This window comes from Vespa crabro, chromosome 9, assembly GCF_910589235.1.
Source record: "Vespa crabro chromosome 9, iyVesCrab1.2, whole genome shotgun sequence".
In the NCBI taxonomy this organism is placed as follows: Eukaryota; Metazoa; Arthropoda; class Insecta; order Hymenoptera; family Vespidae; genus Vespa; species Vespa crabro.
In genome coordinates, this window is record NC_060963.1 from 3,730,001 (window position 1) to 3,740,000 (window position 10,000).

Genomic DNA, 10,000 nt, shown 5'->3' on the forward strand with positions numbered 1-10,000 from the left:
ACCACACTCACCTTTCTTCGATTCCTTTTTTTATTCGTTCGTTTGTTAATTGTTCCATTTTTGACCTTGCTAAACTGCTAAGCTCCTTATCAAAAGGATATTCATTATTTTTCATTTGTTGTGATGATATGCGGAAAGAAAAAAAAAAAAAAAAAAAAGAAAAAAGAAAGAACAAAACGAACAAAGCCTACGAAGGGGCATACAAACTTATAATGAATGAATCCCGGAATGATTTTTTAGCGTATGAATGTTAGAATGAAATATCTCGTACACCCTGTAGAAAAACGCGGATAGAAAGAAACTCGTAGAAACTATTACTCTCCCTATAGAAAGGAAAGGAAGCGGATAGAGAAACGTATTCTCCTAGGCAAGCCTTTACTAACTCTCGTGCCTCTCCTTGGATCGAGTTTCACTTCTTCACTGTCTCTTTCCGCGACTAGTTCTAACGATTCCGCATAACCGAAGAAAAGTAAAATTCATCGATGCGCCATATTGAAATATCGTTCTGAAAATAATATCGCAGTTGGATTAAATCTTATTCTAGTATTGAACGATTGTACGAATGAAAAAAGAAAAGAAAAAGGAAAAGGGGGAAAAAGAAGAAGAGATAGAATACTTCTTCGTTTTGATCGATAAACTTGATCCATGATTTTCATAAGGAAACAAGACAAAAATTAAAAAAAAAAAAAAAAAAAAAAAAAACAAAAAAAACGTTATAGCAAACAAATTAAATTTACGTGGATCTACGAGATTATAAAATGTCCCCCATATATTTTAAATTAGTCGAAAATAATTGTTTTTTTTTTTTTTTTCTTTTTTCTTTCTTTGTTTCTTTTCAGTTCGAGATACATTATTACTGCAGTTCACGATACGCGAGCTCGTATAATATTTATATTATAGTTAGAATATAATAATAATAATAATAATAATAACAAAAGAAAAGAAAAAAAAAATAAATAACAAATAAAATTAAATAAAACAAAGTGAATGATTTTTTAATGACAAATTTATAAAGAAGGGGAAGGAATAAAAACTATGGAGCTCAGAATGAATCGTCAGAATTATATTTGTATAGATTTTTGTTTAGGAGCAATATATATATATATATATATATATATATATATATATATATTTGGAAGTACGCTTAAATTCGTCTCGTCTGTTGTAATAAAACATGGTAGAGACGCGGAAGCGAGCGCTAACATTTCCGGTATCGCTAGCGCGTCACTAACGATCGGTGAGAGTCAACAATCGATTTCTGCTCGAGGCGACTCGATGCCGTTTCTCTTTATCCTCTTCCATATTTCTCTCTCTTTTTCTCTGCTTATCTCTCTGTCTCTCTCTCTCTCTCTCTCTCTATTTCCCTCTCTCTCTCTCTCTCTCTCTCTTTCTTTCTCTCTCTCACACTCGCTCTCTTTTATGCTTTCTTTTTAACTCGTCGATCGCATTCACCATTGTAGTACACTCTTCCTATTTCCTTATCTAACCTACAACATACTATACTTACGAGAGGATACTCCTCTTTACTTTTCGTACAGTCATACCTAAACTATATTTTTTAGACATAATATACATATATATATATATATATATTATTCATATAGATATAAAATAATTATTACAGTAATTATTTTGGAATAATTTTTCCATAAGTATGCTCGAAAAAATTTTCATTAAAAAAAAAAAAAAAGATAAAAAGAACTTTAATAAAAAGAGCGTTATGGTATTACTCTCGCGTTACTCTTTATGAATAAATAATGAAAAAGTTTAGACGAAAGTAAGAAAATGAGAGAGATAGAGATAGAGATAGAGATAGAGAAAGAGAGAGAGAGAAAGAGACATAGAGAAAGGAAGAAAAAGAGAGAGAGAGAGAGAATGGGAAAGAAAAAAGAGATGAAACCAAAAAGAGAGGGCAAGTTAATTTCGTATCGACGAGCACCTCGTTATACATGGTCGTGCACGAATGCCCTCACCGTATGTAGGTTAATCCAAGCTCGACGCGAATCGACCTGCTGGGAGAATCGTGCATGGGTCAGGCTAACGAATGGGGTAGGTAAGGGACGTAGTGGATACCTCCAAGACTCGCACGTGCCATGAGCGCACGGACTTATTTCCTCTACCACTTATTTCTTTTTCTATCTCTTTCACACGCGCACACATTCTCGCCCTTCTTTCTTTCTCTCTCTCTCTCTCTCTCTCTCTCTCTCTCTCTCTCTCTTCCTGTTTCTGTTTCTCTTTGTCCTGTCTCCCTGTCACTCTTTCAAATTAAAGAAAAAAACGAGAGAATCGAGACAATACGCAATGACTTATCATCCATAGAATTTGACAAGGACGCAAATTGGACGTCGCCTTAATAAGAAAATGTATAATTCGTTTCATGAAAAAAAAAAAAAGAAAAAAGGAAAAAGGAAGAAGTAAATGACTTTTTTTTACAAACGAAATAAAATTCTTAGCTAGCCAACTCACTCTTTCTCTCTCTCTCTCTCTATACGATATTTAGATCATACCATAGAAGAATATTTCCTGTAAGAGAAGCCCCGTAAAAGTCGTCGACTGATAAATCAATATCCCACGACGTTTTATCATTCCCAACTACGTTTTTATCCGTATCCCCTGCGATTTCAAGTTAAAAATCTTTCTTTCGTTCCTCATCAAAAACTCAGATCACGATATTTCGACGATTCGTTCCATCTATTCATCTCTTACATTTTCGAACGATAGGACACTACTACTAATTGGTTCAACACGTTATTACCCTAACTATTGTCCTCTTAACGTCCCACCTTACTTCCCTCTCTATTCTTCCCCCTTTTCCCGATCGACGAAGTTCGAAGAAAAAAAAAATAAAGAAAATAATGATGAAAAGTTGGATAGACCCCGGTCGACAAGGGATTCCCATTTTCGCGAGTTATTTTTTCTCCCCTTCTTTTTTTGCTTCGTTCTGACTCACGCATACCCGTGCATTTAAATACCGTATATCCTAGATGTAGTCATAGCTTACAAGGGATTTACAATTAGTAACAGGCGTTGTTATCTATCTGTTAGAAGAGATTGGTGAGGACGAGTGGTGAGCGAACTAGCGAGCAAGAAAGAGAAAAAACAAAAAGAGAAAGAAGGAAGAAGAATAAAAAGAGATAAAAAAATAGAAAAAGAAAAAGAAAATGAAAAAGAGAGAGAGAGAGAGAGAGAGAGAGAGATGCAATGAATTCAGTAGTGTAGAGGAAAGAAGGACGAGGACGGGAAGTCGGGAAGAAGGAAGGAGAGAGGGCGCAACGGTCGTGGCTAGGAAAGAGAGAGAGAGAGTGGGAGGGAGGATAGGAGGATGGGAAAAGGGAGGGAGATAGTGATAGAAAGAGAGAGGGAGAGAGAGAGAGAGAGAAGAGGAGGAACGAAACGGTCGCACGACGCGCACGGTAGCGGGGCGCTACGCAGAGTGTCGGTGTGTGTCGCGCTGGAGGCCGGCCGAGGTCGACGGCCTACGGTTCGGCCATCTCCGTATTAAGTCGGTAAAGCTCGGCACTAGGTCAGTGATGGAGTCACTGGCCGCCCCGAGCGTCGAGGCAATGACACCGAGCACGCCGTTGCTGCCACCGAACGAACGACCGGCTCTCCCCACCATTACCTCCATTACCACCACCACCACCACTACCACCACCACCACTACCACCACTACTACACACCCTCCTGCCGCTTGTCCTCCCACTATTTGACTGCGCCAACGCCAGCCAGCGCAACTCCTCTCCTCTATTGGCCTCGCCCCGTCACTGACTCGACGCAACCGACGTTCGTTCGTTCGTTCGTTCTTTGCGCCGCCACACTCGAAAACTCTTTACGTAGGTATATGTGTACCTATCTACACACGTGCTTATATGTATATATATATATATATATATATAGATATATAAATGTATGTGATGTATGTATATATATTTATATATATATATATATTGTATATATGTATGTATGCATGCGTACGTACGTGTTTCCTTCGACGTAACGTAACCGAAACGCGTTACGTAGCACGCTCGAATTTTCGTCTCTTCCTCTTTCTCTCTTTCTCTCTCTCTTTCTTCGTTATTGTTTCTTATTTATTTCGTATAATGTGTAATTAATTTTTTACAGCGTGTAGCAAATATCTATATTTACAAATGTTTATACCTTGTTATATATATCATCCATATATGTATATTTATATGTATATATATATATATTCCTTTTATTAATGATATATTAGTTTTATCGTATAGAAAGTATTTCATTATCGAAGAACGATGCAAGTCTCATCTAATTGCCATCTTATGACCTTAATGATCCCCATCTAAAGGCTATTGATGCTTTATATTTTATATATCGATCGTTCCTTCACGAACTCGTCCTCGGATTACTATACCTATGAGAAAAATTGAAAAAAAAAAAAGAAAAAAAAGAAGAAAGGGCTAAGTGAACGACCAGCAAACACGCTTTTTTAAAGATTATATTTTGTAACGTTAGATTACGTTTACTCTGTTCGTTTAATTAATTAAAGAATAGGTACATACGTTCGTTGATATTTAAAGATCGACGCGAGAGATGAGCTGAATAAAAAAAAAAAAAAAATAAAAAGAGAGAGAGAGAGAGAGAGAGAGAGAAATTTCGTCGTTATTTGAAATTCGTTAATTATTCGTAAAGTTCAATTCGTTACGCAAGCTTCGCATCGTCGACGAAGGGAATTAGTAAAAGCGACTAACAATAGGTTTTAAGGTGTGCCAATCTGTGCTATTAAAGAGAGATAGAGAGTAAGAGATAGGGATATATGTAGAGAGAGAGAGAGAGAGAGAGAGAGAGAGAGAGAGAGAGAGAGAGAGAGAGAGAGAGAGAGAGAGAGAGAGACAAAGATAGAGAGAGATATAGAATAAAGAAGAATGAGATAGAATGAGAGAGAAGTAGATAGGTCTATCAATTATCGGATAAGCCGGTACAAAAGCGATGCATTTACATCCTTATACCTCGAGATTCCCTTCCTTCGAGAAATATACATACTTATATACACGTACAATATGTATGTACATAAATAAAACAGGGGAGAGGCAGAAACCGTTAAGTTCTCTGTTCGCGCCCGGTCAACGAATCGAAAGACATAAGAGGTTGGTATAATATAATCCTGAATTTTATATATCGGGAATAATAAAAAGTTACGATGACTACGAATGATTTCGTTGCATTCGCACTAGTTTAAATCGAGCGATTCTAAAAGCAACGATAATATGTAAGAGAGTAAGGAAAGATTAGAAATGGCTAAGAGATTGAACGGTTGGTTGGTTGACCGGGTAGGTTAAATTGGTTTGAGAGTTCGACGGATTCAGAGAGAAACGAGAAGAAGAAAATGAGAGAACAACGCCATAGGGGTAGAACGATGGAGGAAAGTGTTTTTACACGTGGGAGGTCCTAAAAGCCTAAAAAGAAAAAAAAAAAAAGAGAAATTCCACTTGGACTATGGGAACGTGGAAAGAACGTGTATGAGGGCTTTAACCGATAGAAGAAAAAGTGTTTTAACATCAAAGGGATTTTATAATTTTTTTTTTATCTACTCCTCGCTATATGCATTTAGTTATTTTTATTGATATCGATCATGATCATGATTACGATCTTATTGATTATCGATGGATCATCGATAGTTATATACGTAAGTTCATTGACAAGAAGAAAATAAAAATAAAAAAAAAAAATAAAAAAAAAAATAAATAAATAAATAAAAGAGAAAAAAAAAGAAAACAAGAAAGGAAAAGAATAAAAGAAAGAAAAGAAGAAAAGAAGAAAAAGAAAAAACAAGGATAAAGAAAAAAACCATTCAAACGTTCGAGGCCACTTTCACCCTCGTGACTTCAATGCGTACGAGGGGAAAGGTAAAAAGGAAAAGCAAGCACCCGCAGAATGCGGGACACCATGATGGGCTCGACGAGTACTCATCGAGTGGGACACGAATAACCTTGGACTAGCGGTACCGTGCGTAAGATTAGCGGCTTTCGTCTAATAGATTAAATACTTCATTTCTATTTCTCTCTCTTTCTCTCTCTCTTAAATGTATCTGATTACAGACAGTCCCTGAACGTTCATTGATACAATTTATTTCAACTTGTTTTTTCGTCTGTCTAACTCTTTTATAAAAGGATACAATTAAAATGAAAGAAGAAGAAGAAAAAAAAAGTAGGATCCATTTAATGAACGAGTTATAAAGGTAAAAAAAAAGAAAAAAAGAAAAAGAAAAGAAAGAAAGAAAAAGAAAAAGAAAAGAAACAAATAAATAAAGAAGGAAAGAAAGATCGTGAAAGAACGATGATCTCGAGACGATTCGATGATCGATCTTCTATCGGATCGATTGAGATCGCAAGATCACGGTGTATCTCGGAATAGCTATGGACTAGCGGTATCATGTGTAAGTTAGCGGATCCCTCCTCATCTAAGAGTTACCTTTCGAGTCGGTGTAGCGAGTCCGGTGGAGTGAGTCCAGTGCACGAAGAGACTGGACTCGGTTCACCATTCTGGTTAGGTAGAGTGCAGAGCCATTGGGCTCGACAGACCGCTATTCTCAAGAATGGTGAGTTGATGCTGGTGATAGTGATAGTGGTAGTGGTAATGCTACTGCTGCAGTTTCTACTGCTACTGTTACTGTTGCTATTGATGATGGTAGTGGTGGTGGTGGTGGTGGTGGTAGTAGTGATGGTGCCTAGTAGTGGTGGTAAAACGAACGGTTATGGTGTCTATGGACTTTCACCTACCATCGAACGAATGCCGCTAGCGCAACAGCTCTCACTTCCATTTCGTTCGCTCAGATGCGAACGACTATTATTTACTATGAGAAATCAGTACTATGAACTTTGTCTCTTCGTCTTATATTATATTGTGCATTTTTATTGTAAATATATATATATATATTTTTTTTTTTTTTTTTCATTATTTCGTTTTTAACTAATTTTTTATTTACCCTTTTTTTTTATTTCATTCTTTTCTCTTTTTGTTTCCTTTTTCCTTCCTGAAAATCTTTCATCGCTTTTATCGTTTTCTAAGGGGCTTAATTTTAAAGAAATGAAGATCGATATAATAATTTCTTGATCGTCTTAATCTTTTCGTTGATATCCTTGATTTGCGAGTAATCAATTTTTTTTTTTTTTTTTAACATTATAGATCTTTTATATACGTACATACGTATCTGTATGTATCTACGTACACGTAACATTCAAATCAATAGATTTAGAAAAGTATTTGCATATTTTATTTTGACTGAAATCAATTTGATTTGGTGATATGTAAAAATAAATACGATCGTATCGCGTCAAATAAATATGATAAATTGATAAATCACGTTAATAGATAAATATAGAATATTTCTTCAATAAAAATTAATAACACTGATGTGCCGTTAATAATGAACAATATCGATGTTATCGATAAAATAAAAGAAATATGACAAAAGGAAATTTTTCTTACAATCGTTTAAAAAATAATATTAAAATTTTGAATGCGAGGAAGGAAAAGAATTAATAATTTCGACCTTCCAGAAAATAATGCTCGAGGCGTAAAATAATAGAAAAGTTTATACATGGTAGCGTTAAAGAAAGTTACAGGAAAGTGGCATGAATCGTAATCGTTCGAGCGTGTAAAGAGGTGCGTGCATTTTAATGGTGTAGCTTAGATTACTTGGTAAAGAAATAGAAAGAGAATGAGTAAGAGAAAGAGAGATGAGAGAGGGAGGACGATTTCACCCTGTATTTCTCACAGACGTGAATTGGCCTTCACCTCGTGAACCAACTCCTACGACTATACGACAAAAGGATATCGCGCGATCCTCTTTTGCTAGAAGAAGGATCTTTCTCGACGGTTCCGTTCACTCATTTTATCTCTTTCTTAATCAGTCTCACATTGTAACTACATACATACATACATACATAAATACATAAATACGTAAATACATGTAACTATACGTAGATAAGTAACTACTTACATATATATTAAAAGAGAGAGTGAGAGTGAGAGAGCGAGAGAGAGAGAGAGAGAGAGAGAGAGAGAGAGAGAGAGAAACATGGAGATGTACGTGTTAGGAAATATAGAGTCGTAAAACGATTCAATGATTTTTCATTTTGTTTAAGGGGGAATATAAATTAGTCGATGACTTGTATTTGCAAATAGGAATAAGGATTAACATATGAACATTTTTTTTCGCTTCTATTTTTTCTTTTATTTTTTTTTATTCTTTTTTTTTTCTTACCTCCTTAAGAAGATAGCCTTTCGTCTTGATAAATTGAATCTACGAATAAAATGAAGCAATGATTTAACTTTTTATGTCTTACCTGTGAAATAGGTAATACGACTTTATCTATTTAATCATGACTATGATTAACGACTCGGTTTATAACGTATAAATATTTACTTATTTACTTATTTACTTACTTACTTACTTACTTACTTATTATGACGAATTATAGTTCGTTATTAATTTAACAATTTCGATTTGATCAATGACAAAAATTTGTTAGTTATATAACGCGTTATAATCGATAAACGACGAAGTTCTATTTAATTGATTTAAACAATGTATAAATTGATCTAAAAATTCCTACATCATTTTATGGTAGGTATATAACTATATATATATATATATATATATATATATATATATATATATATATTTATATCCTAGTTTTTGAAACTAGTTTCTCATGTCTCAGGTCAGTCTAGTCGGTACCACCTAGTACGAAACTCAACAGGAACTCTCTCTCTCTCTCTCTCTCTCTCTCTCTCTCTCTCTCTCTCTCTCTCTCTCTCTCTCTTTTTCTTTTCTATCTCTTTTTTTTCTTTCTTTTTCGAGTTAGGAATGTGAAAATCTATTTGTACGTCGCACCTGCGAGCCCGCATATTTTAATAGTACGCGAGGCACATTGTTTTCGAGCGAGATGCCACTCGCCGATAGCACGATTTTCATATCACGCATGCAGCTCGATTACCGGAGCTCCGTCAATTACGGAACAACATAAATAGATATAATACATACTTATATATATTATATATATATATATATATATATATATATATATATATATATTATATCCTTAATAAACGTCGAGAAGAACGTCGATCGGTATCGACGATAAATATGTAAGTTAAACGCGATCTAATGTCATGGTCGTTAAAGACCGCGCCCTTTCGAGTCGTTTAAACTTCAGGAAATTATCGTTGTTTTCTCGAATTCCCGTGATACCAATCGATTATGCAAAATAATACGTATTCCTTCTTAGAAAACGTAATATCGCTCGTTAGAATCGTGCCTCGTTAATTTTCTTTTTTTCTTTTTTTTTTATTTTTTTTTTTTTAATTTTCCTTGCCTTTTTGTTTCTTCTTTTTTTTCCCTTTTCTTGTCTTTCTTTTTTTTTTGGGGGGGGGGGTTTCTTTTTTATTTTTTTCTTTTTTTCGTTCCTTTGTAATTAACCCAAGAGACACCTACACACACACACACATACAACAACAAATTTATTCATTCTTTTCTAACTTGCCAGATATTGTGTAAAGTAAAGTACAAAGGTTTTATGATCACAGGTAGAAAACACATATTTACATGTCATTTGCGACTTGGTAATCACGTTTCTCTTGATTTCATTTTTCTTTTTCTCTTTTCCCTCTTTTCCCCCTCTCTTTCTTTCTTTCTTCTTTTTTCTTGGTTTTTTTTTTTTTTCTTTCGTTCGCTTTCTTCTTATAAAATACGAAAGGAAACAATTGAACGAAATCTTTTCGTTCAATCTAAATATATGGTATGTATGTAAAGGATCAATCAATATTATTGAATGCATTGTTTTCGAAACGTTTATTTAGATATATAAATAATGAAAAGAGAAATTTTCAAATTAGCGAAGAAAAGAAATCGCGATCTTATACTATGCTTGCACAAACAGGGTAGATATCTTTTTACTTCGTCGCGCTTCGATCGGGCCGATTGGTTCGTATCTGGTTTGAGGTTTTATGAACTACTACC

General features: G+C 34.8%; 1 protein-coding gene across 6 annotated transcripts in view; it reads left to right on the forward strand.

Annotated features, from left to right (window-relative positions):
* Positions 1-10,000, forward strand: part of LOC124426930 (hormone receptor 4-like) — a 110,398-nt gene that overhangs the window by 5,997 nt on the left and 94,401 nt on the right. The gene's annotated exons all lie outside the window — the stretch shown is intronic.